Here is a 24373-nt window from a genome sequence, read left to right as displayed (position 1 = left end):
CAGAGCTTCCACGGGCGGTGTGGCCTGAGATGGGGGGCGAGCGAGTGTCCGCGGTCGTTTATAACGTAATGTTATAGATAATTGTTTTATGTGTTTTAATGTGTAGGTATATAAATGTTTTCAAAGACGTTTATGTTGAAATAAAAATACCTACAAGTAGTTATGTTTCCTTGTATTAATACATATACAAGTATGTTTCCTTGTATTAGTTTGCACTCTTGTGGACATAATGCAAAAAAAAAAATTAGAATGGTTCGAACCTATGAGTTATTTCTAGAAGGAATATTCGAACGTCATTTTTGAGCAATTTTGACAGCCCTACAAATAACATGTATCACGAGTTGAATAATTGATATACAAATGCTAATTAAGATAAAGAATTCCTTTAATGATGATATATGAATTTATCAGTCATTCATACAAAAAATCAAGCAAATTAATTATTAGCAATGACTTCCCTTCTAGACTTTATGCCTTTCTCTGCAGTTAAGGTTGTTGCCCACAACATTCACCCAGTATTACTTTTTAATGTCTGCACTGTTGATGCCTGTGCTGTGCAATAATGAAATGTTTTTAATTAGTTTGTGATGCATATTATTAGCTCATAGCTGGACAGATCAGTGCTGCCTTGAGACTTAACCTGCCAATTAGTATCCTGACACTCTAGTAAAGTCAAACATTAATCTTCCACTCTGCATGCAGGCTCCTGGTGGAAGGTTGGTTAATGTTTGTTATTAAAGTCACCCGTGTCCATTGTTTATTGCTCACGACAGCAGTAAACAGACATGCAGAGCGTCCCTCTGGGAGGGAGGCGAGTGGAAAATAACACTCATCTCCAAACACGCGAGGCAATCTGGGGATGAGAGAACTTGAGAAACTTTGCTTAAATGTTTGTTCACATTGATTTTCTTCAGCTCGCTGGAAGAAAGCCTTATACCAAGCAGAGAGACTATCCATCAACCAGAAGGCCGGAGTTCAAATCCTTGACCTAGAGCATTTGCTCTGCAGAAATGTCTGCGAGCAAGATAATCGCCAGCGGCTCCGAAGGTGCTATTCTGCAGCTGACCCTGCAATCTTATTTCCCCGTGGAATGGGAGAAAGTGAAAAGAGAATTTCTCCCCTGGGAATCAATATTACCACAAAAAAAAGAGAGCATTTATGAGGAAAATCAAAGCAGTTGTAGCTTGTGGTTTCGCAAGTAATTTGGAGAATGGCAGACGTCAATGAACATGCATATACATTAGATACGCAAACACAAACATAAGTAATGAATATAAACAAAGCGATAAACTACAATACATTCTCCCCCTCCTTGGGCCTTACAAAGACATTATTTATAGGGTGTTTTCGCACTCTCAGCACTGCCAATACGGCTTCCATTCTTGCAGGAGGACCCTTCACTAACTGGTTCCTGAAGGTGTTATGCATGAAAATATACTGCTGCTCCAACAGAGAGCTCGGATGCAGTCTCATGAACACACACACAGTCACTAGCCAGACTAGCTTTCCCTTAACTCAAAAGGTGCATCTCCTCAAAACACAGCATGGGCAAGAAACAAACTTAGATAGCCGAGGTCTGCTGGCTTCATTTCAATACCTTCTTGTCTTTGTTTGACTGTTTTTCTTTAACCTTTACACAGAGGTTGAAAGAGCTAACATATTGTTAGATAAAGTCATTATATTACATGACAGGGGATGAGGATAAGGAGAGTGAGACATTAATTTGAACCATCTCAAAGCAACAGAGAGGAAAACCTTGGTTCAGTCACTCCAAGCTGTGCATGTGATTAGCTGCTACTTCACTCATGTTAAAATCAAATGCACTTTACTTCACATGCATCTGGGCTGTGACCAGGGTGACAGGTTTATCAGCAAAGCAAGGCTCTCGGCTATGAGGAAAACAAAGGGCTGTAAAGTCCTTGACGTCAGAGCTCATAACATCAAATTAAACATGACAGTCAGACGAGAAGCTTTTAGGTTGTAATAGCAACATGGTAGCAGTGTGTCAGTAATGATTCAGCAGTAAGCAGTGAACCACTGTCCTCTGGCTTATTAAGCACAACCTCAATTCCAGCTCAACTAAAAATATAATATAGGTCTCCGTCTATTCATAAAACCAGCTTACATGGCAACAAGTGGACGGATTTAACTGAAAATCACAATGTAGGCACATGTTAACAGACGGGGACAATCTCACCTCATTCAACACAACTCCTCCAGACCCCCCTGGTTTGTCAGCAGGTGGTACAGCCCATGGAGAGGGTTCCAGACTATCCCAGAATGTAGTGTGTTGACTCAGGGACTCAGCACTCCCTGGTGGATGAAACAACAACAACAAAAGTTGACACTAAAGTAGGGAAAGGACAGATTGTAACATGACAGGACACACTGCTGTGTTGTACGCATCGTTGTACATGCATCACAAGGTTTATTTAACAAAGCCACATATGTATCTCAGCTTTGATCCATAAGCATAAACAACAACATGGGATTCTCACATCTTGCTTCAAATAGAGTCGTGGCTGCAAACAGAGAACATGCAAAACATTTGTCTCTCCCAGCAGCCTCTGATTTTCTGTATCTGCACATTTGTACAGATTCCACAATAAAGCACAGCAGAAGCACTACAGGATGTCTACTGGTGCTGATGATGGTAATGCACCGGAGTAAGTAAACTGAGGTGAAGAGAAAAAAAGAGTACACCTAATTGCATATCTCAAAACCAGAATTACCACCTCATGATTGTGTGCCTCCAAACCAGTCACATTGCGGTTACAGTTTACATCCATGGCTGTGAAAATATAGATGTTTCACACACATCTTCCCTGCAGCAGCACAAAAGATCTATACAATCAGCACAGTTTCAAGGTGAGCACCCAAGATTAGTGTCACCAATTCAGTATCTGACCAAATGTCTCCCTTTCTGTTCCTGAGATATGACGTTGAGTAATGGATGTGTTTTTACAGAACATTATGATGTCACAGTCAAGCTGACCTTTTTGAATAGAAAATGTCATCACGTCATCATTTTTACCCTAGACATTTGTGTGAAATGTTGTCATAATTAGCATATCAATTTTTGCCCAAAAAACATGGTTTGTGAGGTCACAGTGACTTTGACCTTTGACCTTCAGTTACCAAATGCTAATCAGTACAATCTTGATTCTTGAGGTGAGAATCCCTAAGGCTGTTCCGGAGATATCACCTTCAGGAGAATGAGACACATGAGGTCACAGTGACCTTGACCTATGACCACCAAAAACTAATCAGGTCATTGCTGTGTCCAAGAGGATGTTTGTGGCCAATGTGAAGAAATTCCACCAAGGTGTTCTTGAGATATTGTGTTCACAAGAATGAGAAGGATGGACAAGTGGCAGTGTTAATTTCATTGACGAAAACTATGAGGAAAAGTATTTGTCAACAACCTTTTTTTATGTGACAAAGATGAGACATTGACAAGCTAAAAATACATATCTTGATTAGAAAAAAATTATGACAAAATCTACGTTTCATTTTAATTGATGAGACGAGGCAAGACAAGACGAGATGGGACCGGACGGGACAAAAATGTCACATTTAAAATGTGAGCCGACAATGGCCGTGCTTGCAATTATTTTCTATAGCCGTATGAGATCGGAGCGCTGACTGGCTGTAAACTCCAGTAGATAGTCAGCACCAGGATGTTTCTCTGGCCTGCAAACACTCTTACCGCAGCAGCGTCAGTCCGTGCGAGTTGTAAAATGTAATTCGGCAGTAAATAAGCAGCTGTTTGTGTGTCTGACTGTGGATGGTGGAGCTGTTGAATGGATTTGTGGAGTTTCCTAGTTTCCTGCAGCGGTGGTTGTTAGCAGCTCCGCTTGTTAGCTGAAGAATGGCAGCAGAGCAAGCAGCCACAGGAGGCCCGCCTGTCTTCACATTTGTTCCCCCCAGGACTCCACTCAGATCAGGACTGTCTAGAGAAGGTCCAGATTTGATTGCTGTTTGACAGGCAGGTAGGAGGCTCGGATATCTGTGAGTGTAGCTGTGCTGCAAGTAAACAGTCTGAACTTATTTTTCTGCTTGCTAACAGTGAGATTGATAAGTCAGTTTTACAATGAACCTAGGTACAAATCCTAATTAAAGTCTTTTGACTCAAAGTAATGACTAACAGTTGACTATAATATCATGAATTTTCGTCAACTAAAACATTTTGAGTTGAATATAACTATGAAGGATAAAAATTATTAAAATGAAACTAAAACTAAAAAGTATTTTTATCTCAAGGCTAAGACTAAACCTAAGATAGCTGCCAAAATTAACCACGGCTGTTGCTGGCGTGAAGGCATAAAAAAAATGTCACATACCACTTGCATATCTATTAATGTCGCTCATGTCAAACTCAAAGTGAAGCGGGTCACAGCTTAGATACACAAGAATGTTTTTAGACATTTAGTGACAGACCAATAAAAACCCACTGTATATACACACGCTCTCTCAACAGGCTTCAAAGCATTTCCATTCCTCCTGCTGAATGTTTAACACTCACTTTAGCCCTTAAACCTTACTGTTGTTTGACATTTTCACTGTGCATCTTTTCATTCTGTAGCTTTCATTTGCCACTGTCTGCCTAATGTTTTATTGTTTTTAAAAACGGCAATGCAAATACAGGTCATCATTATAAACAGGACCTGTCATATTCATGGGAAGGAAAAAAAAAACTCTAGTGCATCTTTAAAGACATCAAATGTGCAACAAGCTGACTTAAGCAGACACCCACACACCGGCATAAGAGACAGACCGGCTGATCGTCAACAGTGTGCACACACTCTGTGGGACTAATTAGGCAGGTTGTGGTGGAATGATGGGGATGTTACGGGGATACGAGAGACATGTTCCCTGCTGTTAGTCAGCTGCAGTGTTTGTGTGTGTGTAAGGGTTTGTGGTGTGTGTGTGTGGGAAGGTGTGTGGGACGTCAAACATCCTACTGACCCACTTCTTACATGTCTGAAGACAAGGAGGTGGGTAGGAGTGTTTGTGTGTGTGCCACTGTCTAGCTGTGGGATTTTTTTTTTTTTTTTTTCCCAGCCTCGGGAAGATAGAGAGGGGAACTGCAGCATGTGGCTGGTTGTGTGTGTGCTACATTGGTAAGGGTGAGATATATCATTCTATGCACACTTGCTATGTTATGCATGATGACTCTATTCTACAGGGGATTGAGAGCTACGGTGGAAATGAGGTATGATAATGGGACAGTGAGGGAGATGCATAATGAGAGGAAGACACAGAGGAATGTCTGGTATGGGAGACATGGGAAAATCAATAGGCTTCCACAGTGGGCTATAGTATAGTTTCAGGCTTAAGTTAAGCATGTAAGCACATATGCATTAAGCTGAAGGCACACAGAAAGCAGCAGGGTTTGTGTGCACCAAAGATGTCCATAATGTGTGTATGTGAGACGGAAACAGAGGAAGAAAAAATAGATGTGTACTGAGGCCACGGATTAGCAGACACCAACTGGCAAAGGAGTCCATCATATGGTGTTAAAAAGCCAGGGGAGACAGAGGAATGGAGATAAGAGAGGTAGAGACAGAGAAAGAAGAGACGGGCAACAAAGAGTGAGACATAGCAAAAGTTAAAAGAAGAGAGAAAAAGTAGGAGAGATCCAGAGGTGACAGGAAGGAAGACAGATGGAGAGAATAGAAAGGCCAAAGAGGTAAAGCAGACACAGAGGAAGAGAGAGGCGATGGAGAGGGAGAAAGGAATAGAGACAGAGAGAGAAACAGATGGTGGAGGAGAGGAGGCAGATAGAAACTCACTGGGAGGACAACACTGGCACAGCCAGAGAGGCGCAGCGGGGAGGATGGAAAGCTGAAAAATGTCAGCGGAAAAGGGAGGAGGAGGAGGATAGTGAGAGGGAGGGCAGAGCAGGACAGAGAGAGTGAGGGTTTCATTCCAAAACTCTGCCAACTTTTAGGGAAAACACTATGATACCGAGTCTTTAAAGATGTCAGGTTTAAATATATCACCTGTTATGGCCTGTCGCTGAGACCATAACAAATGAGGGAAGCACATGCGAGGGATTAACTGAAAGAAAGGAAATGTATTTAACAGAGATTAATTCTGTTTAACAAATCCAACAAAATATTGATTCTAAGAAATGAGACTGCGAGAGGAAACATACTGCCAGTCTGAGATAGTACTAATTATAAAATGGATCGTTCCAGTCCTTGATTGTGATTGGCTGAGCTGCGTTCAAAGCCATTTCAAAAAACTCTATAAACACACAGTTGTGAGCACATTACAGTTTCAGTATTACTGCACCAATCAGTCACCTACTGTCAAATGGGGTGCAGAGCTAAAGAACCTAAAAAGCCCAAATCATTTATTATGTGGCAGGACAAGAACGGTCAGAAGTACACAATGCTGTGTGTCAGTCACTGAATGCACAAAAAAACACTTAAAAAAAGGAAACAAAAGGAGTCTACAGGGATTTGTCCTGTCGCATCGTTGGAGAAATACCTGTCATCACCTGTCTCTGGCTATATTGTCAGTTGTTAGCGATATCATTTTTGTTTCAGTGTAGCTTGGTTTCTCAGCAAATACAGCCACACTGTAACAGAAATGAGCATAACTGTTGCAGATTGTAGATGCATATATGGTTGTAATGTAACTGCAACATTATGACATTCGGCATGCTTAGTAGAGCCCACAGGCGGAACGTCTTTGTCTCCATGTTGCTACAGATTTGTAAAGCAGCTGGCACTTTCCACTACGTCTGTGTTAGGGTCGCAGTGGTACACTGTGAAATCGTATACCAGGGTATAAAAACTGACAGTTATCATACAGTGTACATGTACTTGCTTATCTGCAGTGTTAAAAAAAACAAGCAAATGCATGGAGAATCTCACCTACGCATGCAGATCTCTTTAGATCCTCAACCGCCTGTTACACTTCTTACACATACTTCCATTAAAAAATTCTGCCTTTAAAGCAGCCTTCAGACCAAAGATTCCCCTTGCAATGACCTTGAAGGAAGGAGGACGCACAACTCCAATATTTCAAATCGCGATGGGTGCAAGTTGCAGAGGTATTCCAAAGAACCTAGTAGGCAACAGCACCCACAAAAGACTGGAGTCAAAATCTATGTTTTAATGGGGCAACACACAGCCAAACAAAATGACAGACGCGTTTCGGCCTGAGCCTTCTTCAGTGTATCAAACCCTAACTAAATGACCTTGCAACGTTTTGCAACAGTACAGTTCACACCGAGGCACCGAGCTGAGACTGGCTCTTGCAACATCACGTCAACCGCTGTCGTTTGTACAGCAACGGGTACGTTACGGTGTAACTTAAGCTGAACAGAACAACAAACCCCAGAAAGCACATGGATGCATCAGCAGAGCACTCAACTCTTCTTGTACGCGACCGTCTGTGATTAGATACCCTAACGTTAGCTTTTATTTGTGTTGCATTGCATTGTCTTCGAAATGTCTGACTGTGACAACTACTACTACTGTGTGTGTGCAACAGCCACAACGTGCACCCATGCGTACGGCCCACATGGGTACCTAGTTGTACAAAAAAAAGCACAACCTTGCCGCTGATTGGTTACAAGGTTCAAGACGGTCTGCGACGCATTGCCCGCGATTGAACAGGTTGAATCCCTCGCAACTGCAAGAGCCGACCTGAGCTGATATGCAACTGAGTGAGTCAGGCCACTGCAACTTTTCTCTGCAATGTCCTAAAACCGTTTGGTTGCGTCTAGAATCTTTGGTCTGAACTGGACTTAAGTTTTAATTATAATAAAGTGTTTATTCAACCAAAAAAAAAAACAAACTTTCCTTAAGGGTCACTGTGACTGATAATAACAACAACAAGAATAATAATAACAATAACAATAATAACAATAATTGTGTCATACCGTATACCATGATAGTGTGAAACCACGATTTTTTCTGAGACTGCGCTGTGAAAATCTCATCCCATTTCAAGCTGCTTGGCAACCACTTTACTAAATGTTGCTAAAGTACAACATTGCTTAGCGGAAGAATGTTGTCTGGCTCCAGACCCTTGAATCCGCCCAATCCACCAAGTTCAAGTTGATTGGTTTGTTTGGCATTGTGACATGAAACATCAGTTTCTTGGTTAAAATATAAAAACAAACAATAATTGCCGGAGAGGGACACAATTAGCCAATCAGCACGATGGGCGGAACTAGGGCCGTTATCGAGCAGTTGTCAAGATGGTGTCAAGCAGCGTGCTGGAACCAATGAGGATTTATAACAACAATTGCGAGCGCTATAGACGAGATACACGTTGCTATCGAGGCTGTCCTAAATTGACGTGTTTTCTCAGTATCACCTGACATTGTGGTTTTATTTTACTTCACCCCAGTCCAGTCTTCAAACCCTGGCAAAACAAGTACTTCTGCATTGCTGCGCATCACTATGGACTTAAAAGGACGTTAGATTAAGGGGGATCCATTGGTCTCAAGTGTTTAGCTAGGGAAAATCAAATCCCCCACCCCCATGGAAATCAATACCAACAGTGTATCGAGTTGACAGTTCTGTCTGATATCAAGCAAGGAAGAATGATTCTTTGTGTTTATTGTATGAAACATTACCAGGTGTATGTAGTAACCATTTCTTAACAGCAGTAAGTTACTTGAGGCCATGGTTTACAGAGATGATCCATATTGTGCCTAACAACACCCCTTAGCTGTTGTGCTATCACTGTAAAACATGGCCTTTAATAGTTTATTGTTTAAATAAACTACACAGAAAATCAGACACAACACATTTCATAAGGAGGTGCCAGGGTAGATGGAGCCTTCAGACTACCCAGATAAGCTCTTACATAACTAAATGAAATTGTTGCTGAAAGTAAAGAGGCATCTTCTGAAATGACTAAATTGTAAGCCTGGCAGGCATTTTAAAACATAATGAAAAAACAAATCTGTTGTGATGATGATGTAAACATAACACAAGTGATATAGATGCTCAGACTTAAAATGTACAACCAGTCCCAGTTCTTGTTTTGTGGAACTATTTGTTGCTAATGAAAAGAACATACAGTAAACACGACCTTAAACGCTCGCCGCTGTTATAAATGCAATATAAATGCTTTTCAGCCTGTTTAGAAGCTTTTCCTTACAACAAACACATAACACTCCTCAGTGTGCACTCTGTCTCACACACACACACACACACACACACACACACACACACACACATACACACACAACTGAAGACACTTTGTATCAATACATCATGTCCAATCCAGAAATTAGGCAGGCTAAATTAGTCAGAAAATGGTTCAGAGTAAACCACATTAAGTGAACGACTGATTGAATTGCAAAGCACAGCGGAGCAGCCAGCACCTGCAATGAACTGTGTGTGTGTATGTGTGTGTTTGTGGCTTTTTTTATGTCAGTCATGTGTGCTTTGAGGTTTTTCTCTGTATTGTACCTACACTACATTGCATTACATTCATTTAGCAGTTGCTTTTGTCCAATACAACTGACAATAAGTGCGTTCAACTTCTACACAAACAGCTACAAGCAGCTTCAGTGCTACAGCACAAGTGCATAAAAGACCAAAGCATGCCTACAATATTTGTGTTTGTGTTGTGAGTCTGCCTCACTCAGTGAAACACAGGGGTCAAAGAGATGTTTTTATGCATGTTGATGCATCTACCTGACTCTGCCATCAAGAGAAACTTTAAATGAGGTAACAGGTGAGGGTTTGCAAGTACAGCTGGATGTTGGACACAGTGTTCAAGTGACTGAATGAGTGGTGTACACACTTGAAAAAGGACAAAAGTACAGTCTATTATGCGCATGTCCTGCTGTTGTATTCTGCCACAGCAGGTGAATGGGTTCACAATTATTGGTCATTTTTACATGTGTGTGCACGTGGTGATCTGGATCCAAAGGCGGCGATGGTTCAACGTGTCTAACAAGTGTTCTCTGTGTGAGTGTTTCTCGGTACTTGACTACATCTGGCGTGGTTACACCATGAATACTTTTGTCCACTCAACTATCACTTCATCTGTTTAAGCACTCGCATTCTTCCCATTCTCTCTTCGCCAAGTGTAGTCAAAAAAAAAAAAAAAAAAAAGTCCACCCACAATCGCCATAGCTGCTGCCAGATCCTTTGCCTACTGTACAAGTTTTGCCTAACAGTGCCATCTTTTTTCTTTTAGATGGCTGTAGACTGAGCAACCACAAGTACCAGATTCAAAGGCTAACATCAGCAAAAGATTTACCAAAAAAAAAAAGCCTCTGAAGTTTACATTCCCCACAGTAACTCAGTTACAGTGAAAAGTACAGAGCTGGAGGCCAAATTCTTGCTGTGTAAAAGTAAGATTAAAGGTTACAGTAGAACTGGGTACAGATGATAGAAACATGACATTTAAATCAACGTGCTTGACACTTACAATTTGTGTATTGATGACTATTTTTGCTTTTTCTAAATGAGCCTTTACAGAAAGATGTGTGGGAACATGGCATAGTTTTCAAGCTGCGTACACTAAAAGAATATTGTCTCTGGCAGGTAACATAACATCCAATCCCTCTTTCACTTACTTTGAAGAATATCATCTTTTGCCACCACGCAGAAGATTTAGGCCCTGTACTATTTGTGTACAGATATTTTCCTTTTTGTTTTGGCTCTATGCAAAAGAGTTTTAGTTCACTGAGATTTTTTTTATTACGCTTTCTGAGCAGATTCTTCAAAGGTGGTTACATTGTATCCATGTGGACATGTAAAATGTGTGAGTGTTTGGAAAACAATTTTGTCACCTCCTCAATTCACATGTCAACTGTTGCTTTGTGCGATGAGCGTGCAATAGGAACAATAACAATAACAATAATAATATGGCAGACTACAAGTTTGTTGATGTATTGTCAGCACCCTTAATCTTAGTATTGCTGCACAGGATGTTATTTGGTCCACCAGTAACAACAATTTTGGATCAGGCCTCGTCCAACCAGCAGATGGTGAGGCGATTTTGAGAGCGGGATTGACGTCAATGAGGAGTGGAAGTAAAAAGTATGTCCAGGGCATCACTCATATCATTAAGCGAGTTCCTTGGTCCTTTATCTGAGGGAAATAAATGGCAATGAGATCTCCAGTCATCCTTTTAAATAAAGATAACGTTCACCTGTACACTTCGCTACCTTTGCGACAAGAGGAGACTGCAGAAGATAGCTAACGACAGCTGGTAGTGTGGTTGTGTTTTGAAATCTAGGGGAAAATATCCATGTTTAAAAATATCTATACATGGAGACAGGGCAATAAAGTCAGTTTTACACTGAATGTAATAGGAATAATTGAAGAGCCAGTCACCAGTGCTATCTGACATTAGCATTTACGTTATATTATAAAACTCATCAGTCATCACTGATGCCCGATAAGTTTCAAAACTCCGGGGTTGCATTTGACTGTGCAGGACAGGTAACGTTATGTTTAGTTTGCTTCTAATATAACATATGACGTTATATGACAACACGGCATCCAGTTGCTAATGGCTAAGGTTAGCCTACTGTAGCGTAACCTCTGAAACATTAACGTTATCTTCTTGGTGCGTTTCCACTTACGTTAACGCTACTATCTGATGTTAGCAATGTAACCTTATTCTAAAACTCATCAGTCATCACTGACTCCGGTTGAGTTTTAAAACTCGGGGGTTGCGTTTTTTGGTTGCAACTTTACACTCGCTCTCCTCTTCCGCATATCTAACGTTACCTTGCCAACACCTACATCTATCATAGACGTAATGAGGACGTAATGGAGGAGGGGGGAGTAGGCCTTTGGAGGGAGGTGGAGTTGTGGATGTTTAAATTTTTTCTAAGTGCTGTTTGAAATGCAAGAAAGGTAAGATTTGCTTTAATTTGTTGCATTGCATTCACTTTCCATAATGTCTGATGTGATTTGTAGCATATGTAGTATGGTTTTGTTAATTTGGTTAAATATTGTTTGTATTTTCGTATTTTAATGTAAAACAGCTGATGTCCTGGGACAAATTTCAGATTTCTTTCTGATGAAATCAAAAGCTTTGGGCATTCAGTTTCTCTTTCTATTTGCTTAGACCCATTACACATCCTGTAATACACAGTTGATAATTTATCATAAATATGACAGACAATCCCACTCACAGGATCACACACTCATCGACAGAATACTTGGGGAGCTGACGTAGTGTCTGACAGCTGTTTGGTTGGCTGAGGCAGAAGAATGCAGTGAGTCTTTTTTGTGTGTGTAGACTGACCATCACTGTAATGTAAGGGGAAATGCCTTCCTCAACCACAACCCCATTTTCCTAGACTCTAACAAATCTGCCATACCACAAGTGAGGAATCAGCCCTTTCAGGTTCAAGGTGCTCAAAGCACGGAGGAATGTTATCTTGGGTGCACACATGTCTGGAAAGACTGGTGTCCTTTACTCACCACCATCCTTTATCTATCATTCCACACTCTTTTGCTGTGTTACTGGAAGTGTGTACGTGGCAGCTGTGTGAGGTTCAGTGCAATAACAAAAATTCCTGCTGCTGACCTAAACTATTTTTAATATCCAATTTTATGATACACTGTTGGAAGGAAGGAAAAGAAAAAAGAAAGATCACATGCCAGGAAGCACATACAAATCATTCAGTAAAGACAAACATAAAATAAAGGTCAGCAGTTCCAGGTTTACAATACTCTCTCTCTCTCTCTTTCTCCCTCCACTTCCCAACTCTGGCCAATCAGACACCATTTATAGCCATTCTCTGCTCAGTAACCCTGCGGTCTCAAGCTCATGTGAGTGACAATCAGGGATATTTGCAATCAAACCATAGTGTAACAAGGAAGGCTGCTACTACAAGCTGAAAGTGATCTACAGCCCACTGGCACACTTCATAAAGTTTGACTGATGGAAGTCATGCTTCTCGCCCACTCTCTTAAATGAAAACTGACCTAATTTGGGGCATTTTTATAGTGGGTGTATTAAAAGTGCAATGAATCAATGGGTGCTTGGTTACGATGCAATAACATAAATACAAGTTGGAACTGCAGGAGCTGATGATAGGCTGACTAAACCTGATTGAATGCTAACATGTAAAAGGGAAAGAGGGGGAACAATGGTGTAAAACTGGATTTCACGCAGCACAATACAGAGCAGTGATTCCCAATTTTTCTATACGTGGAAATATTGTCGTATAGCTCAACAAATATGAAAAGAAAAAAATGATTATATAAATATAATCAGCTGTAACACAATAACTTGCAACTGAGAGAGTGTGAAAAGTAAAAGCAAGTGAGCAGATAGTCTAAACAGTTCCCTAAATGTTATGTGTAAATGCTTAAAAAGTGACTGCAAATAATGAATATACAGTTCAATTAGTTAGCTAACTAAAAGTAATGAATAAATGGCTGAAAGAGTTAACTAGAGCTAATGAATATGTAGTTAAAATAGTTAGCTAAATGTAATATGTAAATGCCTTGAAAAATGGTTACAAATAGTTCAAAAGATTAGCTAACTAAAAGAAATAAATATGCAGTTGAAACGGTTAGCTTAAAGTAATGTGTAAGTGCTTTTAAAGGCGGTTAAAATAGTTCAAATAGTTAACTAACTAAAAGTAATGTATAAATGACTGAAAGAGTGAACTAAAAGTAATGTGTATACAATTGAAATAGCTAACAGTAATGGCTAAACAGTTGAAATACCTTAATGACAACTTTTTAAACCTAAACATCAACAGTATAATTAGATGAAAAAATACTGTAACAATATTGTAAAAACTGTGTTGAAAAAAAATATTGTGAATGGTGTTGCATAAAGTGACAAATGAACACATCTGGAACCTGAAAGGTGGTGTTAATGAAAGGGTCTCTGAGTTCATCTGATATGGGTGCAGTAGAACATCTTAAGGTCTAGATGGTGGTAGTCTGTACTAGTCATCAAAAAAGGGAAAATGGAAGACTGACAGGATAGATTTAAGATACTACTTAGCCAGTTAGCACATTAAAAACACAACCCAATATTGAAACAACAAAAGATATTTACCATGTGCTAATAACACAAACAATTATGAATCGTTTCTGCTAAAGAGCTCAACTGCTAAAAAAAAAATAATCTTACCAAATATGACAAGTTTGTTTTGATCTCATGCCCCTTCACTTTAGTCGTTTGTTTACTTTCCTCACTTCTGTTCCTCCTGTTCTGTTCTTATGCACTGAGCTCATTTGCCAATTATTTGTTTATTATTTGTTTATTGTTCATTTGCACATATAAAAATAACAAATTATAGATTCAGTACAAATCACTCTATATAGAGAGTGGGTTAGAGAATGTGCAGGTGAGGTCGGAAACCCGAGGAGGGCTTATAAATTGACCCCACCCTGACCTTGTTTAGTCAAGGAATATGAATAATGTACATCTTATAGGGTAACGAGAAAATAAATAATAAATATAATAAGGTTAAATAAGAGAAACAAAAATGAAATAGGAAAGAAGAAATAAAAATCAAACAGAACAAAACAATTTAAACAAAGTTATTTTACCACGATCAACTAGTCTTAGTCAGTGACTTTATTCACCGATGGGCTCAGCCATCTCCGATATTGATTCAACATGTTGAATCAGCCAAAAAAGACGACAAGAGCCAACTAAAGCCAACAGTGTGGGACACACCACCAAAACTAGGCCCTCACCGTCGACCGACCGTCACCTTGGTATGTTAGGGTCCTTAAAGAAAAGGTCGGGAACCACTGTTAATAGGGAATATGCACTGCTAAGCCTAAAATAAAAACTGACCCCGCTAATTTCAGAAGAAGTTATCACATTTTTATAAAACATAACATTGACCTTTAAGGGAAAACCATGTATCTCCAAATTCGGTGACTAATTTATTAAAGTCAGAAACACAAAGGAGTCACAAATCTGAAAACAGAACTAATTTTTAGCCAAAGAAAACCTTATATTCTTTCAGTTCATGTTCAGTATTTGAAGACTCCACGACTGTTTGCACCATCATGTAAAAGTTCACACGACAAAATGCAACTCAGCTCAGCACATGACAGTTTATGATTGATGGCATTGTACTTTAATGTAGTTTAATCAGAGCAGCATGTCACAATGTTGGACAAAAAGAAACCGTTTGAGTTTTTAAAAGTTCAGAAAAGTAAAGTCATGACTCAACATTACACAAAAAGACAATAAGACAAAGAACTAATTGACAAAATATTTACTCGTTGACCTGGACCCTGGTGTCTCATGAGGTGCTATTTAGCTCAAGGAGGCAGCTAAGGTTTCTTTTACTTTCGGTTTTCACTTGTTCCACACATTCACAGACATACTGTCACTGTGTCAACACCCAACACCTTCTCTATTCATGACAATGTCTCTTGTTGTATAATAAAGTAGGGAGGGTAGTGTGTCCTCTCTCAGCTTTACTTTGTGAGGTTATACAACTTCACTTGTGGGTGGAGCACACACGCAGGCATGTACATAAATGCATGCACCCACACAAAGCTAGAGAGAGGACATGCATTCATTTGTCCCAAATAAAGACAATGGGGTAAGACAAATCCAAGGCTGTGTGTGTTTGTGTGTGTGTTAGTGTGTAAGCTTCTGCGTTAAGGGGGCATGCTGAGAGAATAGGAAGCGTGCTTTCTGTGCCAACCCTATCCTTGGCAGTCAAACAAGGACACTCTCTCACACACACACACACACACACACACACACACACACACACACAGAGTGCTGAGCGTTTTTAATTGGCCACTGATTTGCCAGTTAGTGTTCTTGCCACTCTCTTCACCTCACTGTGCTGGCCCCCTGCCCTACAGCCTGGCAGAGACACAGCTGGACCCGGAGAATGTGTGCATGAGTGTGTGGTAGTGTGTGCATCATCCTGAAGCAATTAGTTTTGCAAGAGTGAGTGTGTCTGTGCATGTGTGTAGGTACAGGAAGGTGTCATTTCAAGCAGATACACTGCACATTTGCTTGTTTGTGTGTTCGGTTGAAGGAGGTTCAGTTTCATGGTCAGACTCAGACACTCACTACAGATTTTCTAAGGCCCTGTGATGTCTTTTAATTTTAAGTACCACTTCAGTCATTCTATTGAAATGTCTTAATGTCCTCAAATACTTTGAGGTCTGCATTTTAGAAAACACATTCAGTGTCGTGTGAAGCTTTAGTGTGGCTGATACTGAGTACACATCTCTTTTTGAGTCATTTTACACCAAGGCCAAAACCTTTTCTACGTCAGTCAGGGAAGCACTGTGCATTAACAAGAAGTGAGAAAAGTACACAGTTTTCAGCGAATGGCATAATCATGTCGGTAATGGTGTGTCTGAGTGTGAAAACATGTGCTGTATGTGTCCGTTGTTCAGCGCTAAATGCCACAATACTCTTGAGGCTCTTAAAGCTGACACATACACACCATGTGCATTGTGGCACGTCTCGCTAACACACTGTGAATTTGTACAACAGATGTGCACATTACATCCTGGGGTATCTTTTGTTCGTCTAAATGAGAGAGTGCTCCATGATGTTGCTCCATGGATTATTATGTGTAACTGTGTGTAACCACATGAGTGTGCTGTGGAACATTTTGGTTAGAAAGAAGAAATAAATAATAAAAAAAATACAGTCAAGATAACCTTTCAGAGTTAAATAACAGTTTTAAAAATGTGCAACGCACTGTCTGAGGAATCTAGTCTGTGCAACAAGGTGTGTGTGCCTGTTATGCACACGGTGTGTGTGAGATTTATGTAGCTCATATCATAAGCAGATTGCATCCTCTTCTGCAATATTTTGCAAGGCAATGACAATCACCGCTCATTCCTCTTACACCCTGCACATAGTGACACACACACTCAGACGAGCGCAGACACACACACCGATGAGCAACCCAAGGTCAAAACAAAGGGGATGAGATAAGTGTGTGGCCTCCGTGTGTGTGTGCATGTGTGTTTGTGTGTGCGATGACATCATTACTAGAGCACAGCACTCTATAGCTGATTGATGGAGAGAGGGGTTGTTATGGTCAACTGCTGTGAGCTCATTGCCCAGCAACCAGACAATTGGACCTTGCCGCTGTGTGTGTGTGTGTGTGTGTGTGTGTGTGTGTGTGTGCGTGATCTCAGTCCTTCAGCTCACAGGACAGACGGGTCAGTCTGTCTCACACACAGAAACTTGTCTCATGCACAGACATGTGTATTAGAACATATAGATGTCCCCATACTGTACTGCTTTACAGATAATCAGACGGGCAGATTGCTTTTTTAAACACACACATACTCACACACACACACACACACACACACACACACACGTAGCTAGACAGTCTGGTTCTTATTTTGACTACTAAGTAGCAGACACTGCTGTGCGATCACTGCTTCTAATGCTGCAACAAAGACTACTAGTTTTTTACATTCAATATGAGAACAGAGATTATCTACAGTGTGTGATTATCACACAATGTGTGTGTTGTGTGAAGTGATGAATAGAAAGGACTCATTCATCACATTTCTCAAGGCACTTTTGGCTGCTAATTTTCCCTTTTTTCAACTAGTTTTGTGCTCTTTTCTTTTTTTTAAATTCAAATTTGCTTGTGAAATAGTGCACATTAATTGAAGACATATTGTCAAACAGGTCAAATGGAAAATATCTAGAAACCTATGTATGCACAAATGCAGCACTCTATTTAGGAATTTAAATATAGTGCGTGGATACAAAGAATGCATTTACATGCAAATACATAATGTCATGCAAACTGTGGATTAAATTTACAGCTGCAGCAGGTATAACATCTGCTTTCTCTCTGATGGCAGGTGAGGATGTAATTTGCAGATGTGTCTCAAATTTGCACTACACGGCTTTATTCATAAAGTTATGTATTTTTTTTTTTTCAGTTAATTTGGTTAAACACATCATAACACAAGTAAAAATATGCTGCTCATTTCCGCTGTGTCCTAACTGAATCTTTGTTCCTCTGTTGTCTAAGCAACATCTGGGTTTCCTAGCAGCCAGTTATTAAGGTCAGTCTGTCAAAAAAACACCAGACAGTTTATTATGGATGTCCAGTTTTGGGGCCTTGGGTGGTGGAAAGGGGTTTCGCTGCTGTTGGAGCAGGTCATTCTCTGCGTTGTGTTGTTCAAGTCTGGATCACTTTGGGACAAGCTGATCCAGAACTTCACAGCTCTGTTTTCTGCTGCAACACAGTTGGTTACCTTCCTAGCTCTTTCTGCAGATCATCCCTGGGGCATTTATGAATAATCTGCAGGGGTTTCTGGTGAAATCAAGGGAAGGAAAAAAGTCTTCTAGCTTATCCCACTTTCTTTTTCACGGCAGTGCAGCAGCTTTGACTGACTTGTAAGGGGATGCTCTGTTCAACCTCTCACATGTGGCCTATCACTTTACCAATCTCACACATGCACACTTACACACCGACACGCCTCTCAGATGACCATTCATTGAAACAAGACTCACACCACGTCACAAAATAACAATTGTGTCTCGGCCTGCTCTGATGTCACCTGAGCAGTGAAACTTATCTGGCTCTTGGGCAGACTTTACACAGAATGAGACATCTGAAAGGCGTACAGGAGCTAACACTGACTAAACAGGAGCTAAAAGGGCTGAAACAATACAAAGTTTTTTCTAAAAACAAACATGTCAGGGAAAGTTTTCATTGTACTGCAAACATCTGCTCCATCATTATTTCTTCATGGCTGTAGTCTAAAGGGAACGTGCATTATTTTATCCTCTGAAGGATGGATTTTGAGCCCAGATATAATGCGACAGAGAGTTACGAGGCACTCAGCACAGCTGGAGGCCGTCTTATACTGCAGCTCTATTAACAATACTGTAAACACACACTCATTTTGGTAGCTTTCCAGATAGATTATAACAGAGGTGCTGCTCTCTGTCTTACTTGTGTCTTTGAAGAAAAGGTAAAACAAAAAGAAAGATGCTTTGATGATGATAATGATTTGATGGTGAGGTATATGTGGCTGAAATGTAAAGTTCTTTTGTGTACCACTGCTGACAAACTAATAGATATGCACAGTGTGTATGCCGCACTGTATATCTAAATGAATAAAGCATTTCTCTGCCAAGGTTAGAGGTTTCATTTCCACTGTGATCACATATTACAAAATAAAAAATCTAGTAGGTAATGATTGCTGATTGTGGCCCAATTGATGGTTAGACTCACTATCTTATAAGGGAAGTCACAGGTTAATGCATAAGTCACATGTCCTCTTAAAGGTCCAGTGTGTAGGATTTAGGGGCATCTATTAACGGAAATGGCATATAGAATTCATAACTGTTTTAATTAGTTTATAATGACCTGAAACTAAGAATTGTGTTCTCGTTATCTTAGAATGAGCCGTTTATATCTACATACATCCACAGAGTCCACCATGTACCCAGAACGGACAAACCAAGCAATGGGCAGTTAGCGTTTTTGTGTTTCAGTTCTGCAACCTCACCACTAGATGCCACTAAATCCTACACACTGGATCTTTAAGTCACTCTCTTGTTCTTTTCCTTTTACATAAGCGTGTCTGCAAAAATGTAAACCCCAGTTGTTAACTGTGTGATGGGTCATATTTTCTCAATGAGCGTTTAATATTGCGGATGGTAGCTCGACTTCGTTTTCCGTCTGCGCAGGAAGTGAGACAATCAAAAGTAGTTAAACCCAGACTCAAACACACTGCACCGCCGCAGAATGAAAACAGAGTATCTTTGAACCCAAGATAGATTTTTAAAAAAAGAGAAGATGAGAAATGAAAAAAATATGCAGTGGCAGATGAGGGTGGGGTGATAACAGAGAGAATGAATAAAAGAAAGAGACGAAACACAAAAGAAGACACAAAGCAACCGAGTTGGGGCCGAGTACGATAAAAGAAAGAGGAACTTGTCTGAGTGTCTCTCTCTCCCTCTCTCTCTCTATCTTTCTCTCTAACATCTTCAAAGGCTAATGCAGCACTCCTGAGATGCTGCTCCCAACACTGGTGGGACACACACACACACATATACGCACGATACACCCCGCTGCAAGACAAGCTCTGTGCTACCCTCCTCTGAACCAAAGTAATGATACACTAGAAACTCAGACAGACAGATGAAGGGAGGGAAGGAAGCTGAGTGAGAAAAAATGATGACAAAAAAAGACAGAGGAAGAAATTAGACAAACTGTATTAAAGACATGTTGTGGGAGAACCGCTGCAGGCCTAATAGTGGTCGGATATGTTTGCAAAACCAGTATACAATACATCATGTGCACTTAGTGAGAATCAAAGCAGATAAAAGCCCAAAACTCAAACTATGATGTGATCTTACCAGATTACCATATCAATAAGATTCTAAATAAAACTGCTTTTTATCAATGACAGCAACCCTGAGCTCATGCTGTCTTAACATTGTTTTTATAATCATAATAATTTCCATTATTCCTCAGTAAAACATTAGAGAAATAAAGGCAATACAGTAATGAAACCTGCCCTCTCCAGACAGCCGACAAAGGTTGCTATTTCTCTGCACCTTTGCCCCGCGAGAAAATTCACAACCTAACATCACTGTGTGTCTTCTCACTGCCTAGAAGATGAGTCTTACTCGGCAGCGTGAAAATGTGCGCTGTACATGGCTTTATCACCAATCTGCACGGCTGATAAAGTCGAGCTCATTATTTGCTGTGGTTGTTACTGGGGCTGCTTGGTCTGGGGAAATAATATTCTTGCACGCCTTGTTAACTCTGTTTCTCCTCAGTAGTTTCACCCGCCCGCATTTTCTCTTTGTCTCCGTCTTTCTCTTCACAAACCGCACAACTCTGTCGTCTCCCTCGCTGCCTTTTCATCGCCGTTTCTCAAAGTCTGTCACTTTGTCTCTCACCCTGGCCCACCCTCCACTCCCCACACTTGCAGATTCTATAGTACTGTGGCCCTACGAGTCAGTTTACTCATGTGTGGCCTATTGCACACTGAACACACTTGTCAATGAGCACTCGAAGGATGTTTTACACGCGGCTCAATTCCATGCTCAATTGGTTAACTGACAGAGCGTTAGCAATTCTGCTCTGATGAAAACGAGTATGTTGATGCAGCACATCCTCGAAGTTACTGCACACGTGCAATCTGAGGAAGCATTGATGTTTCATGTTCTGGCAGCAGCACAGCTGTTTTTCACTCTGGTCTTACAAGAGGGAATTTTATACAACCTGGTACTTGTGGGTTACTGGATAAAACAGTATGCAAATATAAATAAAACCAGCAAGAGACCTGGCTACTACGGTCTCTTAAATCAGGTAACAAGGTACTTTTTCAGTAAAAACCCAGTGACAGAGGTGAAACTCAAAAGCGAAAGAAGGGGAGATGAAGCAAGACAGAACAGGAAGGAAGGACAGATATAAAAACAAGCCAGCACACACAAGTCTACCACACAGAGGCACATTAATGGGTGTCATATTCCTTTAAGAGTGTGGGTTCTTTTCAGCAGTCACACACTGAGCCACATCTATTTATAACCCCGCTGTTTTTGAGGACTCTGCTACATTTGCATGGGAACTGCGCGCACACACACACAAACACACACATCCACATGTATGCATTCTTACAAACACACACTTACTTGCGTATAGGCACTCCCACTGGTTGATAGTGAGCCTGCTTTTTCTACTGTGTGTGTGTGTGTGTGTGTGTGTGTGGTGTGACAGCTGACAGTAAATGTATGGTGCTACTTGACATTACAGAACATTTCATTCATTTCGTTCAAAGGTGTGTGGAAACAAATTGCAGCAAAATACGCTTTTTGCACTGTTAAATTTTGTATGAAACATCTATACAGTACTGAAACTCAAAGCCCTGACTGTCGCATTGCAGGATGTGCGTTAACGAGTAAGGCAAATTAGCTCAAACTCATCATGCCGCAACTTTTTTGCTGCTAAATACAAAAGCAAAACTCACACAGTTCTCATTTTTGAATGACTGATGTTACCAGCCAAGCCTTCCCCTTTGAGACAGGTTATGGGAAGTGAGACCCTTATGTGTGTGAAGAAAAGTACCAGAACCGGGCCATAAAGTGCAACGAACACAGTGAAGCGCCTGCTATTTTAAAGTTATAGTGGTCGAGATAAGCTAAGGGTCCAGCATAACAACTGTAAAAAGGGCCGTCTTTTGTGTTCGCTGCACAGACGACATAAACCATCTGTTAAACGCAACGTTATCACAACATCTCTCTTCCATTCTTCACCACAGAGTTGCTGGACTGTAAGAGCTATCAGCTACAACCCAGGCTAAAGCTGACTGTGTTAGCCTAAGGAAACCAAAGGTCACTCAAATACAGTTCATACCCACAAGGCTGTAAAGGTAACACTGGCACTAATGTTAATCTGCAAGAGAATTCTGCCTAGTAAACAACAAAAGCCATACTAATAGTCAACCACATGAGCAACATAGGGGAGCCCCCCTATTTTAGGGTAAGCAACATGCATTAATAATATGACATGTTAGTTCATTGACTTTAGCCTGGATTGAGAGTATATTACTTTGCTTCTTCTCCCCTACAGTTAAAGTTAACAATCATTTTGAGCTTTCATTATTATTCTTACTTTCTATGCAGATGAACCTTAACGTTACATCCCACACAGGCATGTGCACAGAAATGTCAACCTGTATCTCTTGAATCTTTAGGTGAGCATGTGAAGCTACATAGGGTCTTTTGATACGTTGGTAAAAGCCCAAGTGTAAATCTTAAAATCGATTTTGGCTCAATTCCAGGATCCTGGTGTTGTGCATGCTGGCTCACTGTCACACTGTGACATTGGTACTGTTATTAGTAAGGCCGCTGCTTTTCCTACTATCAAAGTGTCTGCTGTGAAAAGGACGTAATTAAGTGTGTATGCATAATTTCATGCACATATGTAAACACCTCAGCCATTTGAACCTACATTTACTGTGCGTGACTGCAATTTAAAAAAAGCTTTCAGTGAAGATGCTCTCACGATGTTAATTTGCTGTTTATCACAGAGGATGCTGCATGTCTGTGTTGAAGGTCTAGTGAGTGATGTGAAAGACTGAATATGTATAATGCATTGGTTTCTAAGTGTGTGCGTGTGTGTGTGTGTGTGTGTGTGTGTCAGAGAGAGAGCGAAGATGACATCATTACTATGACTGGGCGCTGGCTGATAGAAGGTCGTTATGGCTCCCTGCCATGAGCTCTTAGTTTGTGGGCATGTGTGAGTGTGAACACCACTGTGTGTGTGTGTGTGTGTGTGTGTGTGTGTATACATTCTGTCCTCTTCATTGGGATAGTGGGGATATTTTATTGGGTTCATAAACATAATGCACACCCACACAGTCTCTCTCTTTCTCTGCATGAAAGTCAACATGACATTACAGCCCTGTAAAATTCTGCCTTTTTATTTCCATCTTTCCATTTCCTCTGTCATTCATTTTCTCTTTCATCCTCTTCCGCTTGCAACCTACATGACATTCATCCCTCTCTCTTCTTGTCCTCCTGTTTGCTCCCATCTTTTCTCAATGTCATACTGCATACTGAAAGAGACAATATTAACCTCTTCAATCTCCACTGGAAAGATTATTAAATATAATAATACATTATTTTCACCATAACAGTACAGAACTGGCCTTGTTCATATATTATATATTTGAAAACATAGCCTTTTCTATGAGTTCTGGCCTTGTTGTCCACACCAACAAAGCAGAGGACTCTGGCGAGAGGAGGGGAGGAGGCGTGTGCTTTATGGTGAATAGAGATGGCTGCAACAGAGAGTCTGCTGGTCTAGTGGGGAGACGGGATGGTCCAGGATCAGACCATCGGTGTAAAAAGGATCAAATGCAGGTATCGTCTGACTGGAGAGATGTTTCAGTACTACTTGGTGCTGAGTTTCGGTTGATAAAGTCTACCCAGCCCTAATTACCAGAACCATCCCGAAACATGGACAACTATCAAGCAGCAGCAAACAATGTAAAAAGAGGCAAAGATCGCATTTCTTTGGAGCTGTACCTTGTGTGACTTCATGTGACACATATATGATTGACTGATACTGCTTTTTAAGCCACTTAAAATGGACCTGTTGTATAATTCCATACAGGGTGAAGATGTCTAGACAAGGAAAACTGAGCTTTTGACTTAAGACATCAGGGTTTGCACGGTTATCTTCTTTGTGAGACTGTACAACGGCAGACGTGGACAAAATACTGCTGGCCTAACCTTGCTAAGAGGACTTCTTCCATGTTTACACATTAATGTTGGGTTACTCTTCCACTATACTAAGGAATGTAGGTGTCAGGATGACCTACGGAGATCCCTACTCCAGGTAGCCTTGCGCTAACAGCTGTTTTTCAGGCTTCTGACTGGCCACCATGTTCTTTTTCTTTTTTGT

At 40.6% G+C, this 24373-nt stretch overlaps 1 protein-coding gene across 1 annotated transcript in view; it reads right to left on the bottom strand.

The window, feature by feature from the left end:
* Positions 1-24373, bottom strand: part of atxn1a (ataxin 1a) — a 121533-nt gene that overhangs the window by 29685 nt on the left and 67475 nt on the right. Inside the window, exon 3 of the mRNA XM_033636572.2 lies at positions 2198-2313. The gene's annotated coding sequence lies outside the window, so the exon portion shown is untranslated. The remainder of the gene's footprint in view (positions 1-2197; positions 2314-24373) is intronic.

This window comes from Epinephelus lanceolatus, chromosome 16 (assembly GCF_041903045.1).
Source record: "Epinephelus lanceolatus isolate andai-2023 chromosome 16, ASM4190304v1, whole genome shotgun sequence".
NCBI classification, from domain to species: domain Eukaryota; kingdom Metazoa; phylum Chordata; class Actinopteri; order Perciformes; family Serranidae; genus Epinephelus; species Epinephelus lanceolatus.
This window is presented reverse-complemented; position numbering and strand designations above follow the sequence as displayed.